Below are 24,327 nucleotides of genomic sequence, written 5' to 3'. Positions count from 1 at the left end.
AAAATCCAAATGGATAGAGATTGGAAAAGTGAGGGAACTGTACCCTCACCTGCTGGATAACTAAAAGTGATATTTTGAGTTCCAAAAGGCTTACATTGGGGAGGAGTGATCAAGTGCTCAAAATTATGCTCAAAGAATCAAAGTCGTCAAAATTGTGTGGAACCTAAACGACCACGTAGTTCTCTTCATCATGAATCTAGTACAACTCATTTTGCGCAAAATGGACATCATATGCTCCCAGAAACGTGATCTTTTCACTTTGTCAACACATGTAAAAATTTTGCAGGTGGCTGACAGGGATGCTGACTGGGCATCCATATCGCCTAGGTGTGTTGACATGGCGAATTCTATTTATACAACAAAGGGGAACTAACCTGTTCACAGACCCCAATTAGATCTACTTTCATTTGGAGTGGCTAGTTCCAATGGGTTTTAAAGGACCTTGTGAACTGTTATAGGTGTTGAGAGATTGCTTCTTGGAGGAAGACTTCAATTAAATAAAAAAAAGAAACAACTAACCTATATGGATCAAATCCTATATACACTACTGTTAACTACTCTAATCTAGTCCTAACTATCCTAATCTATTGTGCAGGAGCATAAAAAAAGAGAGGTTAAACATCATAGGTAAATTCCAAGTCCAAACGAATCAATTAATGGTTCACATAAGAACAAGGCTGCATCAAATCTAAATTGCAATCCAATCATTCGGTTTCTGGGAAAACTAGTATTCTTAAAGAATGCTAGCCCTCTAGGTTTGGCAGCTACCCTAGAAACAATAGTTTAAAGCAATTCAACGATTTCTTCTATGTGTAATAGATAAGAGAAAGATAATGGAACCAACCTAGAACTTCTGCTTAATCCCTCGCTTGATCTCTCTCCCCTTTGACAGAGCCTGCAACTCCTCCTCATACTTAACACGCTTGGAGAGTACCTGCACAAGTACAACAACAAAGAACCGTCAAAGCATCGTGATATATTACAACATAAAAATTACAGAATCAGATATATAATGAATAAAGGATAACATTCACAAATGATAACATTCATAATTACACAATCATATGGAAGAAAACTTCAAGAAATTTATTAATAGAAGGGAGAATTACAACCCAGTTGTCTAATCCAGCATCATCCTCCCAACTTCAATCCTTCTTCACCTCATGAAATAGCAAGATCACTCCAACAATACAATGCTCTTTCCTCAATTACAAACTATCAGCACTTCCTTGCAATTCACAATATTCCAACCTCTAGATCTCTTGGATGAGGGATCCATTTATAGATGTTTACAAGGGTGTGAGTCATCCATGGGGTTTGATTAGTGTCATTCCACTTGTTACAATGGGTTCCACAAGAGAAGGGATTGGATTTTCTTAGATCCCTTATTCATCCTTGGGCGAATTCAGAGAGGCAAGTGGCATAGGAGAAAGTTCTAGAAGATTTCATGAACAATCAACTGACAAATGTCCCAGAAATTTGTCCATCCTCACCCATCGCATCACAACCTAGTAGTGTACCACTCAGTATGCATCGTACTTTGCTAGTGGAGCAGTCAATATGGTTCAATTTAGGCAGTTTCTGGATGGTTTCTCAGGTGGAAATTTTGGGGAATGATGTATTTAGATGAATATGTTCCTTTAGGGTATGAAACAACTCTTTTAGGGGTTGATGAGCCCTAATACATCGACATATAAGTTTGGGGTTGATGTGCCCAAATATGTCTATAACAGTTTCCCCCTAAAGCATGAGGTCGTAAATATTCATGTCGGGTGAAATGCTTTATCATGAGGATCCAAAGTTTCGAACTGGAAGGTGACCTGCATAAGTTACAATACAATACATCATCATAATATAATTTTTCATGATCTAGCTGAGGGAGGCATTCCCATGCTCAGCTTTATAAATTTCATTTCATGTACATAGATCAGACAGTCGCTTGCAGATACAGATTTGTGATTCTACAGATATAGAGTTGTAATCCATGGTTAGGATGACCATCTGTGTAGAGCCTTTGTACATTTGATGTTTTTATATTCCTGAGTATATCGCATCTCGGATGGATGAAACTAGATCTGAGGTCTTCAAACTCGTCCAATCTTCACTCAATGTACAAGTCAATCCATGCAAAGAGATGTTATGAAGTCGAACATGGAAAGACATCGCCTGATTACTAGCCAATGGTGTGAGCTATTAATAGATGTGAGAGGAATCACCGATAATGATAATGACCCTCAAGGTATGACAGTACAATTCACATGGTGTGAATACATGATCTGATGTCGAACACCACGCAAAATCTTTTAGCCGAAGGCCATTGATGTCAACCTATCGCCAGAAGTGAGAAACTTGCCATTGATGTATGCAAGCTCTAAAGCACTGAAAGGGTTGTTTCTAAGTCATCTTCTTGGATAATGAGCTGATGTTGACAAGAAGCGACTCGTCGTAGGAGGGCCTTGATGTATCCCACATCTATGACACAAAACGAAGCAAATAATTTTCTGGAGGTGAAAAATGAACTGACAACACAAGGTTCAGGAATGGCGGTCATGAAAAAAATGAAGGTTAGAGGTATTGCAGTGGATGAGACATTAATTGGACGGTGGTTTCTCAATTGAATGACTTCTCTTGAACATGTCAGTGACACTGAGATGAATTGGTAGCGTTAACCCCAAAAGATGGATGGTATGAAAGACCAATGGTGAGATGACCAGTGAACGGAATAACCCAACCCAACTCAATAATGGTGATGAAGTGAAAGTGTCATGTTCAAGAGCAACTTGCTACCATAAATCTTCAAGTTTCTTCCCCTTTTCCCTAGTCATTTCTGACCAATACCTCTTTATTTTTGTCAAGCTTGAGGAGGATAAGATATTCTTGTTCTATAATTTTCCCTTTGGGCAAACCTGTCGCTATTTAATGATTTAACGAGTCTAACGACAGTGAAACTCGGTCTCGTCTAGATGGAAAAGTTTGTCGCTATTGTTTTAACGAGTTTAACGACAAGGATAACTCGCTCCTTTTCATGTTTATAGAGTTTGAAAAAAGGACAAAAAGAAAACTCCATAAGTTATTTTTCGTAAAATAATCCCTCAGGTCCGAAAAAGGATAAAATAATACAGGAGGGATGACATTTCCAATACTTTAACGAGCTGGAAAAGACAAGCGCTCAAAAATATTTTCATATTTAACGAGTCTGAAAAGGGTTTAAAGAGGACTCTATTTTGAGGAATGAGTGGTGTCTAGGGTAGCAACTGGTTTCGGTGATGTTGGAACTTCTCAAAACATGTTGGTTTATGTGGAGAGTCTGGCTAATAAGACCACTCATCGCAACTGTTCCTCAAAAAAGGGTAAAACAACCAAGTGAAAGCATATGATCGACCAAAGGGATGGTGGCGATGGGTTGTACACAACCAAGGCTCAAAAGGCTGATAGAATGGAAATCACAAGGGTTACAATTTGAGAATGGGTTCATTTTTAGACAAGCTTGAACCATGGGGAACTATGCTTGGATTCAGTTTCATGTTTACACAAGCTTGAAATGAACAAAATATGCTTGGCTTCAGTTTCTTTTTTACACAAGCTTAAAATGAAAAAATATGCTTGAATTGGTTTACATGCACCCAGCATGATGAAAGGGAGAGTCCCCTATAACCAGATGGAAGTCACTGTGGTGAGGTAGGACGGTTATCCAAAACCTCTTTGGTTTCATCCAGATAGACAAAGGTGAATGGTATGATAGACCAATCACATAACCTACAGGAAAATTTATCTTTACCATTAGGTGCATGCCCCCCAAGCTTCATTTCATTCACCAGACTACTCATGGCTATCAGATGGATGGAATGAAGGCTCAAGTGAAAGACTCGACTTGGAACTTGGGAGTTGGGATGATACCGTTGATGTAAATGAACCATTTAGGGGTGATGATTGACTTGGAGCTATGTTTGGACCAGGAAATGAAAGCTGGTCAATGGTGACAATCTTGCCTTCATGCGGGAAATGCATCACTCGGAAGAGTGTTGAAACAATAGCTTCCATGTTATAAACATAGTCATGCCCAAGAAGTAAATTGTAATCTAATGGCCCTGGGACTACCATCACGTTCAGATGAACGGTTTTCCCTCCCAAAGTAATAGGTAACTTAGGAAGGGTCCCTAACGGTCGACTTGTTCCTTTGTTAAAGCTTAACAGATTCTGTGTAACAGGCATAAGCAGTGGCGAACCAAGTGCTTTCCAAGAAGTTGAGGAAAGGATACTCACTGATGCACCTTCATCTATAATAGTGCCAGACATGATCATTTTACAAACTTGTACTATGATCTGGAAAGGTACATAAGAAGGAAGGCAGGATCTTGCCAGTCGATTCCAATCAAAGGAAGTGACTAGACTACTTGGAGGGGGTACTGAAGAAACGGGAGAATTGACCCCTTGAGTTACGAGAAGTAGAGGGTTTTCCTCCTGTCTTGATGGAACAGGCAGATTTCCCCCAAGGTCATTAGAATCTGAAGTAACAAAAAGAACTTGAACGGTATCATTTTCACTCTCTTCGGGAAAGGTACGATTAGCTGAAGGTGAAATTGGGTCAACTGTTACCTCGACCTGTTGACTTTGGTTAGGCATAGACTCATAAGACTCACTTCTAGAGAGAGTAGTTTCGATCGACGGTCGATTTAAGTCAGTCGGTTTTTCAACTAATGAAGGACTTAGGGAGAGTTTCCTGTAACTAGATGGAAGTCGCTGCAGTGAAGCAAGACGGTTATCCAACACTCTTTTGGCTTCATCTAAAAAGGGACAAAGGTGAAGGGAATGATTACCTTCACATAACCTACATGGAATCCTGACCTTTCCCTTCTGTCCACGAACTTTACTATCACTAGTTGATGGTGTGTTACCAACATGATCTCCAGAGGTTGATGACACCAGATTGTTAGCATTTTGGCACAGGAGTGGTGCTATGGTACAGGTGTTGTCCTTGATGGCAACTCTCTTTGGTGACAGATCTCAGTTCAGGTGCTTAGAATGAAGGAAATCTTGTGTACGCAGGTTCACCTTGCCAAACACGCGTATACACGCGGGTTATACATTCAGAAGTAGCGTATGCGTATACACACACTTTTATGCACAGAAAAGCGCGTACATGGTGGGAAACTTATTTTTGGTCCATGGTTGTTAGTCCTTGGAATTTGAACCTATGGTTTTGGACCATGGTATCTCGTTAAAAGTGTTGACCCCAGGTTTTGGGCCCTTGGTATTGGTTTATTATGGTTTTGGACCGTGGTATTGTGGAAGGCCTAAAACTATAAAAGAGGAAGGAGATCATGTGACAAGGGACATCTACATTATTATTGAATATCTGATAATGTATGAGATCTGGAATACTGGTGATTGGGTTATGGTGCAGAACTAGATCTGAATGAAGGAGGAACCTGAGCGCAAGAAGGATAAGGACTATTGATGGATCAAAATCTCAAGGCTTGAACATTGGTATCTTTGTATGATTTTGATCTGTTATATGTGGTGTTAGCACTTGAGATTTCACCCTAGGCTGAGGAAGGTAAACCTTCAAGGCAACATCAAACCATTTCACCTCGTAGCTAGCCCTACGGGGTATGAGAAGGCTCTCTCCGGTCAAACTCGGTAGATCTTTCAATAGGATGAGCTGACCCAATTTGGAACACTGATATTAGGCTAGTAAACTGATAAGGGGGGTTGATTTAAAGTTTTTGGTGTTTTTGGTGGCAATTGGAGGGAGTGCGATTCAGGGTGCGGGGATTGAGCTCAGTTTTTGCAGGTGGGTCTTTGGGGCAAGGTAGGAGTTTGTACTGATGCCTTTAGCTGAGATGGATGATCAAAGAAGAAAGAAGAGAAGCTAAAGAGGGCAAACAATGACTTTGAATCCTCTCTAGACAGTGGAAAACATAAACATTAAACAAATTTGAAAACTGAGCATGGCAAGCATGAATTCAAACTTTATCACTTCATTTGTTTAATAAGCTGCAGTAAAGAAAGAGATGGAACACATAAACACACTTACAATTACAATAAGAGAACACACCATCAACAAAATAGTCCACAAGAATCCCAATGATGTCTGCAAAACCCTGGTCTTCCCTTTCCTCAAATTGCAGAGATACAAGTAAAATATACAATAGGAGCTTCTCCCTCAAGAGTCCAACCATGAAAATGAGCAAGAGAAGGCATAATATAGATGATCTAACTCCTTTCCACACCTCTAGGGGTCGAGCTCATCTTCCTAGGAGCTGTTTCAACTAATTCTAAACTGAGCACTAGATAATAGGCAGTCAAAACAACTTGCCTCTAAAACTTAGGTAATCTATCCATGCATTAAATATTCACTATTTACATCAAAGAAACTTCTAGAAGTGTCAAAGGAGAGTAAATGTGTCCAAGTGCTATGAAAATTACACAAAAATCCATCATTTACATGCCTCAAAAGTCAACCAAAGTAAAAACAGTGTTTTGCTGGCCGAACTGGTCAAAACAGTGAAATTTCCCTGAGTGGTCGCGCCCCTCACTTTGACTGGTCGCGCGCATTGACAGCTCTGTTTGAGGGCCTTCCCGATGTCAAAATCAGGTGCAAGATAGCTCATTGGAAAGGTCTGTGAGTCTAATTTCCAACCCCACTGGAATTTCTGAATTTGGAGTTGATTTGACCCCTCAAAAGTCATGTCTCCCAAGGCAGCTTTCTGAAACTCAAAAAAGGGGCAGAAAGTCAAAATTTGCATGTATTTTGAGCTTTTGGAAGCCCAAATCTTCATAAAATCTGAAACCCATCCATAGGAAAGTGTATTTTTGCATGCCAATTCCAAAAATGCAAAGTTTTCCCCGTTCTAAGTTGCCCCCATGTATGGTCGCGCGCGGGGTGAGACCAGTCAAATGGCCAAAACCTGTAAGATTCCCAAAAATGCCAAAAATGCTTCAAAACTCTCAAAATTTCTTGAGTTTGCTGCTAGGAGGATGCTAATGAGTATCATGGTGAGTGAGAGAGGCCTCAGCCAAGATACGGAGCGGGTTGGTCTTCTTCTTCCTCTTACGGGCCTCGGACAACCTCCTTTGGAAAATCTTCGTTTTTGCCTTGCAAACATGCATTCTTCCTCTCTTTTATGATGACCACCTTTGCCTCCCCTACGAGGCCTCCGCTGTACCTCAACCTCTATGGAAGAAGACCGGTCATCACCTTGCTCATAGGTTTCAGTGATTGACATGGTGCTTTTGAGCAAAGTGGAGAAAATAGATAAAGTAAACTGCTGCCCTTGCCTGCAAAAATATTGAGTTGTATGCTGTTTTCAAGGGGAACAAAATCATGAAGGAAATGTTAGGGGAGGGGATTTTTCAACAAGGAATGGGAACGCGTGATGTGATATGACAGGGAATTTTTTAAGGGAAAATTCACAAATTGTCATGCATATAGAATCTCATTTTCATCATTGGGAAATCATTTGCAAAGAAATGTTTTTATTAAGGAAACATGGATGATAATAACCAAGAGAAAGGATATACATGCTCAACAGGGGGTAAGGGATAGCATGTATAACAGGGGTATGGGGCAGCATAGATCACTAGCATCAACAACTTGCTCTTTAATTTTGTCTTTTGACTGTACATTATAAGGCATACTCTGTTTTTCAAGGGATTCATGTACATTTGATGCTAAGGGAAACAAGGGATTCTTTTACATTTGTCATAGGGGAAGGAGGGCTTTATTTACATTTTTGTCAAAAGGGGAAAAGGGATTTCATTGACAACTTCAAAAGGGAAAAGAGTTGTATTGAAACAAGGATATTAGGGGATAGAAGGGAAAAGGAAAAACAGGGTTTGGTTTTGGGAGACACAAAAACATTATTTTTGTAATGAATACTCAAAGCAATATGTCTTTTTGATAAATATACACAGCTGCATTGTCTTTGTTTTTGCTTTGAATATACACAGCAAATATGTTCTCTGTTTTGTAATGACTATGCACAGTCATATTGCCTTTCTTTTAGTTTTTGTCATTTTGCCATCATATTGCCTTTTTCTTTTTGCACATCATTTTATTCTTGCTGTGTTTATTTGTTATCCTTGCTGTGTGGAGGGTATTAGGGTTTGGGTAGAATACATGAAAGGGCATTAGGGTTTTGTAAAGGGATTTGGGGGAGGGATAGGGTTTTAGGAATTTGGGATGAGAGATTTAGTATTTATTGCAAATGAGATAAGATATATATGACATTTGTGAATTCAATAGGAAACAAGGAGGGAATAAATAGGGATTTAAAGCCTTGAAAAAACATCAACCCTAGCATAATGCCTACATGAACAAGCAATCACCCAAATCCATTTCTCCTTACATTTCTTGGTTATAAACATATATATGCAAGCCCATCATTTCATGTTTCAAGCATTCAAACGCACTAGAAGACCCTACCTCGATCAGTTGAGCAAGCAAGAGGGCGATTTAGTCGATTTGGAGTGGTTCTGTAGAAGACAGCTTGAGTGGTCGCGTCCCTGCTCTGAGTGGTCGCGCCCTGCCTGAGTGGTCACGCCCTTTAGAAAAATACATTGCAGAGGGGTCGCTGAGTGGTCGCGCCCCACCCAACTGGTCGCGCATTGAGCCTGAGTGGTCGCGCCCCTGAGAATGACTCCAACTTTCTGCAAATCGCCTCTTTTGACCTCTCACTCGTTTTGGAAGCTCTCAAATGCATAATGAGGCTGTTTAGAGGGAAATTTACTCTTTATAGGCCCAATTTGAAAAAATTAACTTACCAAACCCACTTTCTAATGTTTTTGTTTTGACATTCACTTTTAACACTGTTTTGAGTTCACTTTGTCCTGAATTTGATCTTTTGAGTGCTTTAACTCCGTTCTTTTTGCAGGTTGACCATCTGATGGATTCTGGCGAGGAGACCAGGGTTATTGCCGACATTTTGAAGAATTTTGAAAATTTTCCTTATTTTTTGCAAATTTCACATGACCTTGGGTTTAAAAACAGGGTTTTTAAATCCAAGGTATAAATGAGCTGTACCTGATGAAAATATCCATGAAACATATTTACATACCTCCTTCCGGCTTGCTGGGGACCCATGGACCTCTGACTCATGATCTTGCAATGACATTTGACCGAAACCCTAGACCTAAGACTTTGGACTTCAAGACAAAACAAAACAAGTGTGACACAAGTTCATTAACTGATATGACCTGATCTAGCAAAGCCAAGAAGGGAACAAGGACCAGATCCTCCATTAGTTTTATGGCATGCCTAATGGAATGCAAAACTGACATCGATGAGACACCTACTTATGCATATGCAAAGAGTTTTTTGATCACTGATGGAGGGCATCATGACCGACACTAACATTGGCTCCAATGGGGATGGTAGCTCCTTGGAGGTGCCAAGAACCTTAGACCTCTGGGAGAGCAGACCAGTGCTTTCAGCCATTGGGCAATGGAGTCATTATTTACACCTTTGACACAAAACTTTGACACATTTATTGAATGAAAACTTGACTGAAAACTGAAACTTAACTGAAGCTTGACTCAAACCGACTCGATGGCAAACTGAAATAACTTGAAAAAACTCACTCAATAGACCAAACACAAATGACTCATGACCGACTTAAAACAGAACTTTACAAAGCTTTTGGAAAAACGACAGCAATCCATCAAGATTTGGAATCATGATGACAACCACCTGTGTTTCTTACAAGACAATATACATCAAACTATATCAAAATGCCAATGCAACCAATCAAGCAGATGCCTTCTTGATTGATTCTCCTGATTAGATCTTCTGGTCAACAATACAAACCTATCACTGGGCATCCAAAAACATAGTTGACCATATTCTCCTTCATCACTGAATACTGCAATAAACACTATCACTGCTGGCTGCAACAAATCTGCCATTGGATCCTGGAAAACATGAAGACTTGACATTACCACCTCTTGCTGAAAGAACAAGGTTTCCTTTGTTTCAAATTCTGATCTGCCTTCATCATGTGCTTCAGAAAGAGTATGTTCCTGGTCCTCAAAAAATTCTGAACAAGTAGATGAACAGATCTCCTCTTGAAATAACATTTCAAAACATGAGACATATGAGGAAGAATCTGAAATGGAATCCTGAATGCTATGATCTTCAGTAGTTTGACAATATGGTAGGTCATCTTCAAATGGTATGACAGCTGGATTATCATCTTTGTGAAGGAAAACATTATCTATTTGCTGATCTACAAGACAGTCATCTTTTTCAACAGAGGAAGAAATTTCCCCAACACTTTCCTGACTATGCATGCATTGCAAATCTGCTGTAGCTTGGGATGTAACAAGACCTTTCAAAAGCTTATCTATCTCCTCTTCAGACAAAGGAGACAATGCCTTTTGGTTTCTTTTGCTTAAACAATAATTATCTTCATACGATAGGGCACTCAAACTATCATTTATTACTGAGCTATTGAAAGGAGATTCATCACTTACTTGCACAAAGATCTCACCTTGCTGTTCATGAACATCTGAATCCAAAACTCTGTCTATGATCTCAACAGCAGAGCTCTCTTTGATGGGCTTCAGCACAAGGTATGCTTGGTCATCACAATCTGCATGTAGTTCTGAAGTAGTTGTCCTAACATTATCACATTCTGCAATTTGGTCTTCTTCTGTGGGCAGATCTGAAACAAGCTCTTCTCTTTCCTCATTTTCAACCATATGGAAATCTTCAGCTTGCTGATCTTGACAAGTATCCTCTAAGATTTCTGTGTGCTGCTGAAATGGATTTTCATACAGGGCTTCCATGATCTCTTCATCCATGAAATTATCATCTTCATAAAACTTCTCAAGGCTTTCAATAAAACCATAAGCATGCTTGCAACAGTCATGAACCAAATTTAATGATGGATAAGAGTCCTTATATCGTTCAATGAACATAGTATGAAAATCCTTTAAACAGTAAATACAAGCAGGCGGCAAATTTTCATACCATGATTGAGCTGCACCTTCCAGAGTGGCCAAGAATATCTTCATCAAGCAATCTTCAGGAAAATCCACCTTCAACTTGCGAATATGCATATGAAATCTAACCAGATGTAAAGCAGCATCCTTCTTACCATCAGCGTTAAATGTAGGCAAATTCCTTGACCAATCTACCTTGGGAATCTTATTCGGAAAACCGGGGATGTGATCTCGGCTCAAAGGAGCATATCTTCTTGCGATCCGATCCATCTTACAGTTACTGATCTCTCTGCAGTGAAGTCACCATGAAGCATTGATCTCTGGAGTTTTCAGTGGAGTCGCTAGTGAATGATTTCAGCCTTTCAAGTGTCTGATCGTTGTTCACCATCAACAATTAGATCTGAACTTGATACATGTACTGGGATGAAATACAAATGAAGTGTTGTATTCACAAGCTCACGGAGATTGATTGAAGCAGCGTTTATCTACTTGCGCTGATGTAAAACAAGAGCGTTTTCGAAGGCTACCTGGGGTAACTTCAGGCTCCGTCTAAGACTTATGAAATAACACGTCAATGAGCAAACGATTAGTTTGTTCTCCCCAGTATGGTCGCCAGTATGTTAGCACTTGAGATTTCACCCTAGGCTGAGGAAGGTAAACCTTCAAGGCAACATCAAACCATTTCACCTCGTAGCTAGCCCTACGGGGTATGAGAAGGCTCTCTCCGGTCAAACTCGGTAGATCTTTCAATAGGATGAGCTGACCGAATTTGGAACACTGATATTAGGCTAGTAAACTGATAAGGGGGGTTGATTTAAAGTTTTTGGTGTTTTTGGTGGCAATTGGAGGGAGTGCGATTCAGGGTGCGGGGATTGAGCTCAGTTTTTGCAGGTGGGTCTTTGGGGCAAGGTAGGAGTTTGTGCTGATGCCTTTAGCTGAGATGGATGATCAAAGAAGAAAGAAGAGAAGCTAAAGAGGGCAAACAATGACTTTGAATCCTCTCTAGACAGTGGAAAACATAAACATTAAACAAATTTGAAAGCTGAGCATGGCAAGCATGAATTCAAACTTTATCACTTCATTTGTTTAATAAGCTGCAGTAAAGAAAGAGATGGAACACATAAACACACTTACAATTACAATAAGAGAACACACCATCAACAAAATAGTCCACAAGAATCCCAATGATGTCTGCAAAACCATGGTCTTCCCTTTCCTCAAATTGCAGAGATACAAGTAAAATATACAATAGGAGCTTCTCCCTCAAGAGTCCAACCATGAAAATGAGCAAGAGAAGGCATAATATAGATGATCTAACTCCTTTCCCCACCTCTAGGGGTCGAGCTCAGCTTCCTAGGATCTGTTTCAACTAATTCTAAACTGAGCACTAGATAATAGGCAGTCAAAACAACTTGCCTCTAAAACTTAGGTAATCTATCCATGCATTAAATATTCACTATTTACATCAAAGAAACTTCTAGAAGTGTCAAAGGAGAGTAAATGTGTCCAAGTGCTATGAAAATTACACAAAAATCCATCATTTACATGCCTCAAAAGTCAACCAAAGTAAAAACAGTGTTTTGCTGGCCGAACTGGTCAAAACAGTGAAATTTCCCTGAGTGGTCGCGCCCCTCACTTTGACTGGTCACGCGCATTGACAACTCTTTTTGAGGGCCTTCCCGGTGTCCAAATCAGGTGCAAGATAGCTCATTGGAAAGGTCTGTGAGTCTACTTTCCAACCCCACTAGAATTTATGAATTTGGAGTTGATTTGACCCCTCAAAAGTCATTTCTCCCAAGGCAGATTTCTGCAACTCAAAAAAGGGGCAGAAAGTCAAAATTTGCATGTATTTTGAGCTTTTGGAAGCCCAAATCTTCATAAAATCTGAAACCCATCCATAGGCAAGTGTATTTTTGCATGAAAATTCCAAAAATGCAAAGTTTTCCCCGTTCTGAGTTGCCCCCATGTATGGTCGCGCACGGGGTGAGACCAGTCAAATGGCCAAAGCCTGTAAGATTCCCAAAAATGCCAAAAATGCTTCAAAACTCTCAAAATTTCTTGAGTTTGCTGCTAGGAGGATGCTAATGAGTATCATGGTGAGTGAGAGAGGCCTCAGCCAAGATACGGAGCGGGTTGGTCTTCTTCTTCCTCTTGCGGGCCTCGGACAACCTCCTTTGGAAAATCTTCATTTTTGCCTTGCAAACATGCATCCTTCCTCTCTTTTATGATGACCACCTTTGCCTCCCCTACGAGGCCTCCGCTGTACCTCAACCTCTGTGGAAGAAGACCGGTCATCACCTTGCTCATAGGTTTCAGTGGTTGACATGGTGCTTTTGAGCAAAGTGGAGAAAATAGATAAAGTAAACTGCTGCCCTTGCCTGCAAAAATACTGAGTTGTATGCTGTTTTCAAGGGGAACAAAATCATGAAGGAAATGTTAGGGGAGGGGATTTTTCAACAAGGAATGGGAACGCGTGATGTGATATGACAGGGAATTTTTTAAGGGAAAATTCACAAATTGTCATGCATATAGAATCTCATTTTCATCATTGGGAAATCATTTGCAAAGAAATGTTTTTATTAGGGAAACATGGATGATAATAACCAAGAGAAAGGATATACATGCTCAACAGGGGGTAAGGGATAGCATGTATAACAGGGGTATGGGGCAGCATAGATCACTAGCATCAACAACTTGCTCTTTGATTTTGTCTTTTGACTGTACATTATAAGGCATACTCTGTTTTTCAAGGGATTCATGTACATTTGATGCTAAGGGAAACAAGGGATTCTTTTACATTTGTCATAGGGGAAGGAGGGCTTTATTTACATTTTTGTCAAAAGGGGAAAAGGGATTTCATTGACAACTTCAAAAGGGAAAAGAGTTGTATTGAAACAAGGATATTAGGGGATAGAAGGGAAAAGGAAAAACAGGGTTTGGTTTTGGGAGACACAACAACATTATTTTTGTAATGAATACTCAAAGCAATATGTCTTTTTGATAAATATACACAGCTGCATTGTCTTTGTTTTTGCTTTGAATATACACAACAAATATGTTCTCTGTTTTGTAATGACTATGCACAGCCATATTGCCTTTCTTTTAGTTTTTGTCATTTTGCCATCATATTGACTTTTTCTTTTTGCACATCATTTTATTCTTGCTGTGTTTATTTGTTATCCTTGCTGTGTGGAGGGTATTAGGGTTTGGGTAGAAAAGGGCATTAGGGTTTTGTAAAGGGATTTGGGGGAGGGATAGGGTTTTAGGAATTTGGGATGAGAGATTTAGTATTTATTGCAAATGAGATAAGATATATATGACATTTGTGAATTCAATAGGAAACAAGGAGGGAATAAATAGGGATTTAAAGCCTTGAAAAAACATCAACCCTAGCAGAATGCCTACATGAACAAGCAATCACCCAAATCCATTTCTCCTTACATTTCTTGGTGATAAACATATATATGCAAGCCCATCATTTCATGTTTCAAGCATTCAAACGCACTAGAAGACCCTACCTCGATCAGTTGAGCAAGCAAGAGGGCGATTTAGTCGATTTGGAGTGGTTCTGTAGAAGACAGCTTGAGTGGTCGCGCCCCTGCTCTGAGTGGTCGCGCCCTGCCTGAGTGGTCGCGCCCTTTAGAAAAATACACTGCAGAGGGGTCGCTGAGTGGTCGCGCCCCACCCAACTGGTCGCGCATTGAGCCTAAGTGGTCGCGCCCCTGAGAATGACTCCAAATTTCTGCAAATCGCCTCTTTTGACCTCTCACTCGTTTTTGCAAGCTCTCAAATGCATAATGAGGCTGTTTAGAGGGAAATTTACTCTTTATAGGCCCAATTTGAAAAAATTAACTTACCAAACCCACTTTCTAATGTTTTTGTTTTGACATTCACTTTTAACACTGTTTTGAGTTCACTTTGTCCTGAATTTGATCTTTTGAGTGCTTTAACTCCGTTCTTTTTGCAGGTTGACCATCTGATGGATTCTGGTGAGGAGACCAGGGTTATTGCCGGCATTTTGAAGAATTTTGAAAATTTTCCTTATTTTTTGCAAATTTCACATGACCTTGGGTTTAAAAACAGGGTTTTTAAATCCAAGGTATAAATGAGCTGTACCTGATGAAAATATCCATGAAACATATTTACATACCTCCTTCCGGCTTGCTGGGGACCCATGGACCTCTGACTCATGATCTTGCAATGACATTTGACCGAAACCCTAGACCTAAGACTTTGGACTTCAAGACAAAACAAAACAAGCGTGACACAAGTTCATTAACTGATATGACCTGATCCAGCAAAGCCAAGAAGGGAACAAGGACCAGCTCCTCCATCAGTTTTATGGCATGCCTAATGGAATGCAAAACTGACATCGATGAGACACCTACTTATGCATATGCAAAGAGTTTTTTGATCACTGATGGAGGACATCATGACCGACACTAACATGTGGCGCACTCTTGATCTATAAATCTGGGTTAACTAATGTCTGAATGCTTAAAAGAATAAATTATCCTTTATAGATCTATACGCAGGTTCAGTGAATTGCAAGTGCATATACACACTTTTTCTGTGATTGAAAGAAGCGTATACGCAGGTTGGTTGTGGTACATAGGCGTATACTCGTAGGTTGCTGAACAGTGAAGTAGCGTATATATCTTGATTTATGTTCTAGCTGCTTCTGTTTTATTACTGCAGTGTTCTGGGTTCAGAATTGGTGTTTGATTACAGTTATTGTGTTCTGGGTACATCGATCAGAGAAGTGTTTATTTGGTTCATCTTTTGATTGGTGAAAAGGAGTTTGGGTTATGCAGAAATTCCTGATGTTTGATTGATGTTACTTATGGATCCAGTCTGAAAATTAATGAAATGAGGTCCCTGAAAGCAAAGAGAAGGTTGCAGCCTTCTGCAGGTAGGAGCCTGCGTACTAGTATCTCAAGCTAGTACAAGAACTTAGGGGGTTGGAGCTCCCTTCCAGGAAAGCTGGAGAACAAGAGAGAGTTGTAGCTCTTTGTAGGTTGCAGCCTGCGTACTGGTAAAGGCTGCACCAATACAAAACATTGTAAAGAGAAGTTTCTAATTAAAAAGAAGATAGAGCTGAATTGCAGCAGGGGGTTTTCACCCACATTGGGTTTCCTCCTTATATCTTGTGTTCTTGTGTGTGACTGTCTTCTGCTCTGTTTCTGGTACTGTTTATTTGCTTCTGATACACATATTAATAACTGACATCTGAAAGATAAATCAAATTATAAGTCTGCTTTGTATACGCGGGTTTCTTTATCCGTAGTTGCATATATACATGGTTTTATTAACAGAAGTAGCGTATATCATCTGGAATTGAAAAAGGAAATATTTGACTTGATAATACTGATTCACCCCCCCTCTCAGTATTATTTCCAACAATTGGTATCAGAGCAGGTCCTTCTAAAGAAGCTTGATCGCTTGAAGGAAGATCTTTCATCATGAGCAACTACGAGAGGGAAGCATCAATCAGGCCACCGGTTTTTGATGGGACAAACTTCGTATATTGGAAGGTAAGAGTTACTGCCTATCTTCAATCTTTGGGTACAGAATTCTGGGATATCATAGATACAGGATATAATTTTCCAGCAGCAACTCCTACAGATCCGGCTGAGAAGAAGAAATATGAAACAAATGCAAAGGTGGTCAATACTCTATTGGGATGTCTATCTCAATCAGAATTCGTGAAAGTTATGCAGTTAAAATCAGCAAAAGAAATATGGGACAAGATTGTCCTAAGCTATGAAGGAGATGATCAGGTAAAATGAGCAAAACTTCAAACCCTCAAGATTCAGTATGAAAATCTCAAGATGTATAATGATGAAAGTGTGGCTAACTATTTTCTTCACGTAGATGAGATTTTTAATTGTATGAAAAATTTGGGTGAAGAAATAAAAGAGGCTGTTGTGGTTGAAAAAGTTCTAAGATATTTGTCCCCTAGGTTTGAATCTAAAGTTTCTGCAATAGAAGAAAAAGAGAATCTACAAAGCCTTAAAATGTCACAGTTGCATGAAATTCTAACTGCTTATGAAATGAGGAAAGGAGGACCATCAGACAGGAGAGAAGCTGCCTTCAAGGCTTCAGGCAAAGGCGAGTACTATGAGTCAGGACACGTGTCAGAAGAAGAAGAAGAATCAAATTTTTTCAGAAATCTTCAACGAGGTACTGGACGGTTCCGAGGTAAGTTACCTTTCAAATGCTTTGCTTGTGGAAGAGTCGGTCACTATGCTGCCAAATGTCCTCACAAGGATAAGATTGACAAAGGGAAGGAACCTGTTAGATGGAACAAGAAACAGAATGCAAATAAGAAAAGCTATTACACTCATGAAGATAATGATGGACTTTCAAATAGTGACGAAGATGAACAAGGTAATAAGTATAAACTTTTAATGGATTTTGAAGATGATGGCTACATGGATGCTATAGATGTAGAAGGCTTTTGTGAAGAGATGACTAATCTCAAAATATTCTTAGAAGAGAAAAGTGCAATTATTGATTCTCTACAATGTCAACTGGCTGAAAGGGTAAAACATCCTGAAAAATTGGAATGTGAAATTGTTTGTCTTAGAAAGGAGATTGAGAAAACAAAAGCTATTAATCTTAAATTTGTTAAAGGATCTGAAACTCTGGATGAGATTATCAATGTGCAGCATTCTCCACTAATCAAGATAGGTCTGGGACATAATGGAGAAACATCTCAAGCTTCTACCTCCAAAAGTTATCTTGATGCAGCAAATAAGAGCGAGCAAAGGCCTAATAGAAATCATCAGGTAATCAGGGACAGTTTACCTCAAGAACGAATAAAGACTATCAAGAAAATCGGGGACAAGCTACCTTAAGGACAAACAGAAGCTACAATCAGCCACAGGTAAAATCTTCCCAATTTGCCTCAAGAATGGATGTCAGTAGAAACTACAATCGGTTGGATGATAGATTTGATAATCGCAGGAGTTTCTTCAATGGCCAATGTTTCTCTTGCCATAATTTTGGTCACAAAGCAGCTCAAAGTGTTGCCTATAAGACAATCATGATTAGAGAAGCTCAAAAACAAAGGAATATGACTGGAATCACGAAAAGGACTTATAACAACTTTTCGGCCCTTGAAAATGAAGTTGAATGTTCTATTTGTAATAACTTTGGTCATGAAGATTCTGAATGCAGGAGCAGGTTTTGGAAGACAACTCAGAAGGAACATACCTCAAGTGCCAAAACATGGAGAATGAAGGAACCACAACCAGAAAGATGTGGGATAGCCTTCTATGCAAAAGGACAGGAAAATATATGGTATATCGACAGCGGATGTTCGAAGCATATGACAGGGGATAAAGAAAAACTTGAATCATATACTGCATTAGAAAAGGGAAAGAAGGTGTCTTTTGGAAACGATACCCCTGCAGCCATAAAAGGAAAAGGCACTGCTCAGTTGAAAGAACAGGTCAAAGCTGGAAATTTTTTGTATGTTGATGGCTTGAAGCATAATCTACTAAGTGTTAGTCAGATGTGCGATCAAGGAACCGAAGTAATATTTCGATCAAATGGATGTAGTGTTCGTGATCTTGATACAGGAGAAACAATGATCAAAGGCAGAAGAACTCCAAATAATCTATACATATTTGAAGAAGGACAACAACAATGCTATTTAAGCAAGGTTGATGAACACTGGTTATGGCACCGGAGGTTGGGGCATCTAAGCTTTTCACAAATAAGGAAAGCATGCAAATACCAGGCAGTTCGTGGTCTTCCAGATATCAAAATTCCAGACAACACCATATGCAAATCATGTCAGTTTGGTAAGCAAACCAGAACTAACTTTCCTGAGAAGGAAGGATCAACTAGCAGGCCTCTTGAGCTAGTCCATACAGATGTATGTGGTCCATTTAGGACAAGGTCACCTCGAGGAGAAGAATACCTTATATTATTCATTGACGACTTCTCGAGGTCTTTTTGGTTAGGACTTATGAAGCACAAAGACAAAGCATTCGAAAAATTCAAATCCTTCAAAGCCTTGGCTGAAAATGAATTAGATTACAAAATTAAGTGCCTCAGGTCCGACAGAGGTGGGGAATTTACCTCAAATGAATTTTTTGATTTCTGTGAAGAACATGGAATAAGAAGGGAATTATCTACAGCTAGGACTCCTCAACAAAATGGAGTGGCGGAAAGGATGAACATAACAGTCCAACAAATGGCTCGTGCTATGCTTGATGAGTCTGGAACTCCCGCAACCTTCTGGGGTGAAGTTGCATATGCTGTGGTTGTTATTCTCAACAAAACAAATGTCTGAGTGAACAACACTCAAACTCCTCATGAGCTTTGGTATGGTGAGACTCCTTCAGTAAATCATTTCAAAATTTTTGGGAACAAATGCTATATTAAGAATACTGATGAGCAGCTTGGCAAACTTGAACCTAGAGAAGATGAAGGCATTCTCCTTGGTTATTTTCCCTACAGAAAATCATATAAGTGTTACAATAAAAGACTTGGAAGAATTGTTGACATAATTGATGTAGTGGTTGATGAAAAAGGATACATCCCTAGGGAAGTGAATCATGAAAATATCAATGAGGATGAAGACTACTCTCCAAATCAGACAGATGATGAAGAAGAACCCCAAGAGGCACCAGAGGAACAGATAAGGATAGAAGAGAAGACTCCATCCAGGTACGTTCAGAAGAATCATCCAGAATCTCAAATTTTGGGGCAGAAAGAAGCAGGTATACAAACAAGAAGAACAATAGCAGAAGCTTCAAGCTATTTGGCATTGCTCTCTTCCACTGAACTGCAAAATGTAAAAGAAGCATGCAAAGATGAGTGTTGGGTTAAGGAAATGGATGAAGAGCTTGAGCAGATCGAAAAGAATAACACTTGGGAGTTAGTTCCTAGACCAAAAGACAAAAATGTCATAGGAACAAAATGGATCTTCAAAAATAAGTTGAATGAAAATGGGGAAGTGATTAGAAACAAGGCCAGACTTGTTTGTAAAGGGTATGCTCAACAGGAAGGAATAGACTTTGAAGAAACTTTTACTCCCGTTGCTAGACTTGAGGCCATCAGAATGTTCCTTGCTCTCTCTAGCTTCCAGAAGTTCAAAGTATTTCAAATGGACGTAAAATCAGCCTTTTTGAATGGAGACTTAGAATAAGAAGTGTATATAGAGCAACCAGATGGCTTTATCCTTGGGAATGATCCAAATCTTGTATGCAGACTTAAAAAGGCTCTCTATGGCCTTAAACAAGCTCCAAGGGCTTGGTACTACCGCTTGGACAAATACCTTCATCAACAAGGTTTTTCAAAAGGATCAGCAGATAACAATCTTCATATAAAAATTGAAAATGACAAATTGCTAATACTTGTTGTGTATGTAGATGATATTATCTTTGGCAGCAACAAAGAAGGTATGAGTCAAAGCTTTGCCTTGGTGATGCAGAAAGAATTCGAAATGTCTTTGCTCGGAGAACTGACATACTTTCTTGGATTGCAAATCCAACAAAATTAAGGCGGTATCTTCTTGTCTCAAACCAAGTACCTCAAGCAGATTCTGAAGAAGTATGGCATGGAAGATTCAAAACCAGTATGTACCCCAATGGTTACAGGATGCAGCCTCAGTGCAAATGATGAATCGGCAGCAGTGCATCAACTAACCTATAGATCCATGATTGGAAGTCTACTTTATTTGACAGGTACCCGACCAGACATCATGCATGCAGTGGGAATAGTTGGAAGATTTCAGGCAAATCCAAAGGAAACTCATCTTCAGGCAGTCAAGAGAATCTTCAAGTACCTTCAAGGAACTCAAAACTATGGCTTATGGTACCCCAGAGATACAGATCTCACACTTCATGCTTACACAGATGTAGATTGGGCCGGAAGCGTGGATGACAGGAAGAGCACAAGTGGTGGTGCATTCTTTATGGGTTCCAGATTAGTATCTTGGTTCAGCCAGAAACAGAGTTCGATTGCTTTATCTACAGCTGAAGCGGAATATGTGGCTGCTGCATCTTGTTGCACTCAACTTCTTTGGATGATGCAAACCTTGCAGGATTTTCAAATCACTTGTACTCCACCTGTCTCTATCTTATGTGATAATACAAGTGCAATAAGCATTTCAAAGAATCCTGTCATGCATTCAAAGACCAAGCACATACCTATCAAATATCGCTTTCTTCGGGAACAAGTGCTTGAGAAAAAAGTCAAGTTGGAGTATGTTCCTTCCAAGGAACAAATTGCTGATATCCTTACCAAACCACTGCCCGGGGAAACTTTTGAATATATTAGACAGAAGCTGGGAGTAGTTGATGCTTCATCCTGATATTGAAGCTTGTCTGTTTCAAAGAAAAGTTGGTGTACACGAGTTGTATGAGGGGAATCCGCGTACATACGCAGATTTATGCAGGTGCAGTTGCGTATATGGAATTCTGAAGAAAATCAGCAAGAACAGACTTTGGTTGAAGAGAGTCTGATACGGGTCTGTCAGAGACCATCAGGCACAGGTTCAGGGGGAGCAGATAATCTTCTAACAATTCATTGTTGGCATTACCTTAGAAGCTCTTGGTTCTAGTACTCAAGATGTTTTTGTTTCAGGTGGATCAGCTGCAGAAAGGAGAACAGAAGAACAACATGGTTGCTGATATATACAATGATTGTCAGATGTCGCTGATAGTAGTTATTGCTGATTTGCATAGTCTTGATATTTCGTTTCTATGTCATGTATATCTTTTTTATCACGGTCATGTAACGACCTATTTTGGTTTCCCCACTATGTCTGGGATGATTGATGTAATGTGATTGGTTGTCATATGTAAATTTCTGATGTATCCCCACTTGGTTGGGTGGATGATCCCCACTTGGTTGGGTGATGGATGTATGTATTGAGTCTTTTGGTGATAGGAAGGTCTTTCATAATGTATATGTCTTGGTTCTTCTTGAAGAACATCCTTTGCAGATCTTGCCTACAGTCAGGGGGAGCATGTTTAGCATAACAGAGCAGAGATATCTACATGTACTCAGGGGGAGCACAGCCCTTTGCCCTTGATGACAAAGGGGGAGAGTGACTTTGAGGATCTTGGGGTTGCCATCAAGTCCAAAGGGGGAGATTGTTGGCATTTTGGCACAGGAGTGGTGCTATGGTACAGGTGTTGTCCTTGATGGCAACTCTCTTTGGTGACAGATCCCAGTTCAGGCGCTCAGAATGAAGGAAATCTTGTATACGCAGGTTCACCTTTCCAAACACGCGTATACACGCGGGTTATACGTTCAGAAGTCGCGTATGCGTATACACACACTTTTATGCACAGAAAAGTGCGTACATGGTGGGAAACTTATTTTTGGTCCATGGTTGTTAGTCCTTGAAATTTGAACCTATGGTTTTGGACCATGGTATCTCGTCAGAAGTGTTGACCCCAGGTTTTGGGCTCTTGGTATTGGTTTATTATGGTTTTGGACCGTGGTATTGTGGAAGGCCTAAAACTATAAAAGAGGAAGGAGATCATGTGACAAGGGACATTTGAATTATTATTGAATATCTGATAATGTATGAGATCTGGAATACTGGTGATTGGGTTATGGTGCAGATTTAGATCTGAATGAAGGAGGAACCTGAGCGCAAGAAGGATAAGGACTATTGATGGATCAAAATCTCAAGGCTTGAACGTTTGTATCTCTGTATGATTTTGATCTGTTATATGTGGCGCACTCTTGATCTATAAATCTGGGTTAACTGATGTCTGAATGCTTAAAAGAATAAATTATCCTTTATAGATTTGTACGCAGGTTCAGTGAATTGCAGGTGCGTATACACTCTTTTTCTGTGAGTGAAAGAAGCGTATACGCAGGTTGGTTGTGGTACAGAGGCGTATACTCGCAGGTTGCTGAACAGTGAAGTAGCGTATATATCTTGATTTATGTTCTAGCTGCTTCTGTTTTATTACTGCAGTGTTCTGGGTTCAAAATTGGTGTTTGATTACAGTTATTGTGTTCTGGGTACAGCGATCAGAGAAGTTTTTATTTGGTTCAGCTTTTGATTGGTGAAAAGGAGTTTGGGTTATGCAGAAATTCTTGATGTTTGATTGATGTTACTTGTGGATCTAGTCTGAAAATTAATGAAACGACATCCCTGAAAGCAAAGAGAAGGTTGCAGCCTTTTGCAGGTAGGAGCCTGCGTACTAGTATCTCAAGCTAGTACAAGAACTTAGGGGGTTGGAGCTCCCTTCCAGGAAAGCTGGAGAACAAGAGAGAGTTGTAGCTCTCTGCAGGTTGCAGCCTGCGTGCTGGTAATGACTGCACCAGTACGAAACATTGTAAAGAGAATTTTCTAATTAAAAAGAAGATAGAGACGAATTGCAGCAGGGGGTTTTCACCCACATTCGGTTTCCTCCTTATATCTTGTGTTCTTGTGTGTGACTGTCTTCTGCTCTATTTCTGGTACTGTTTATTTGCTTCTGATACACAGATTAATAACTGACATCTGAAAGATAAATCAAATTATAAGTATGCTTTGTATACGCGGGTTTCTTTATCCGTAGTTGCGTATATACGCGGTTTTTATTAACAGAAGTAGCGTATATCATCTAGAATTGGAAAAGGAAATATTTGACTTGATAATACTGATTCACCCCCCTCTCAGTATTATTTCCAACACAGATGGTGTGAACAGGAAGACCATTCTTTCAAGATCTGAGGAAAGGAAGGACAATCTCGACGAAAATGGTCTCTCGTACAAATTATGCATGGATATTTGGCTTTGGGAAGTTTAATGGGCGGATTTTTATCAGATGATGCATTCAAATCGATGGCTGCTTGGTTGCCCCCTTACTGAATTGGCTTCTTCTTCTTCTCCTTCCCTTTCTTCTTCTTCTCAGCCACCTGGTTACTAGTGTCACTACTTTCACCAAGCGAAGAGGAAGAAGGGGAGGGAGAAAAAAATGAGGAAGAAAGCGAAGGGTCAACTTCAGGATCAACTAGAGGTTGATTTTGTTCAATTGAAGGTGTACCCCCATTTTGAACCAAAGAGGTTGAAAACAGCCATATTGGCAGGCCAATGGTAAGTCCTGGAAGGGATATCGTAGCCATATAAGGGGCACCAATATTTCTCAAAGAAGGAAAAGGAATAGGATTCCCTTCAAAATGGATTCCTTGATTAGTGGACTCCAGATTTGTCTCCATATATCTCAACCTAAGATCAACTAAGGAACAGGGATGTTATTCCGAATTCAATTAATTTTAATGACACTTGGACACAACTTTGCTTTCTCAGTTTTTAAGAGTTGAGAAAAAGCTAAAGATGACTCTAGTCTCCTTCGATTTTTAATGAGCCTAAAAGGACAAGTGCTCAAATGGACCTTTTCTTTTAAAGAGTTGAAAAGG

This window comes from Pinus tabuliformis, chromosome X (genome assembly GCF_031772625.1).
Source record: "Pinus tabuliformis cultivar Carrire ecotype Pingquan chromosome X, CPIR1, whole genome shotgun sequence".
In the NCBI taxonomy this organism is placed as follows: domain Eukaryota; kingdom Viridiplantae; phylum Streptophyta; class Pinopsida; order Pinales; family Pinaceae; genus Pinus; species Pinus tabuliformis.
This window is presented reverse-complemented; position numbering follows the sequence as displayed.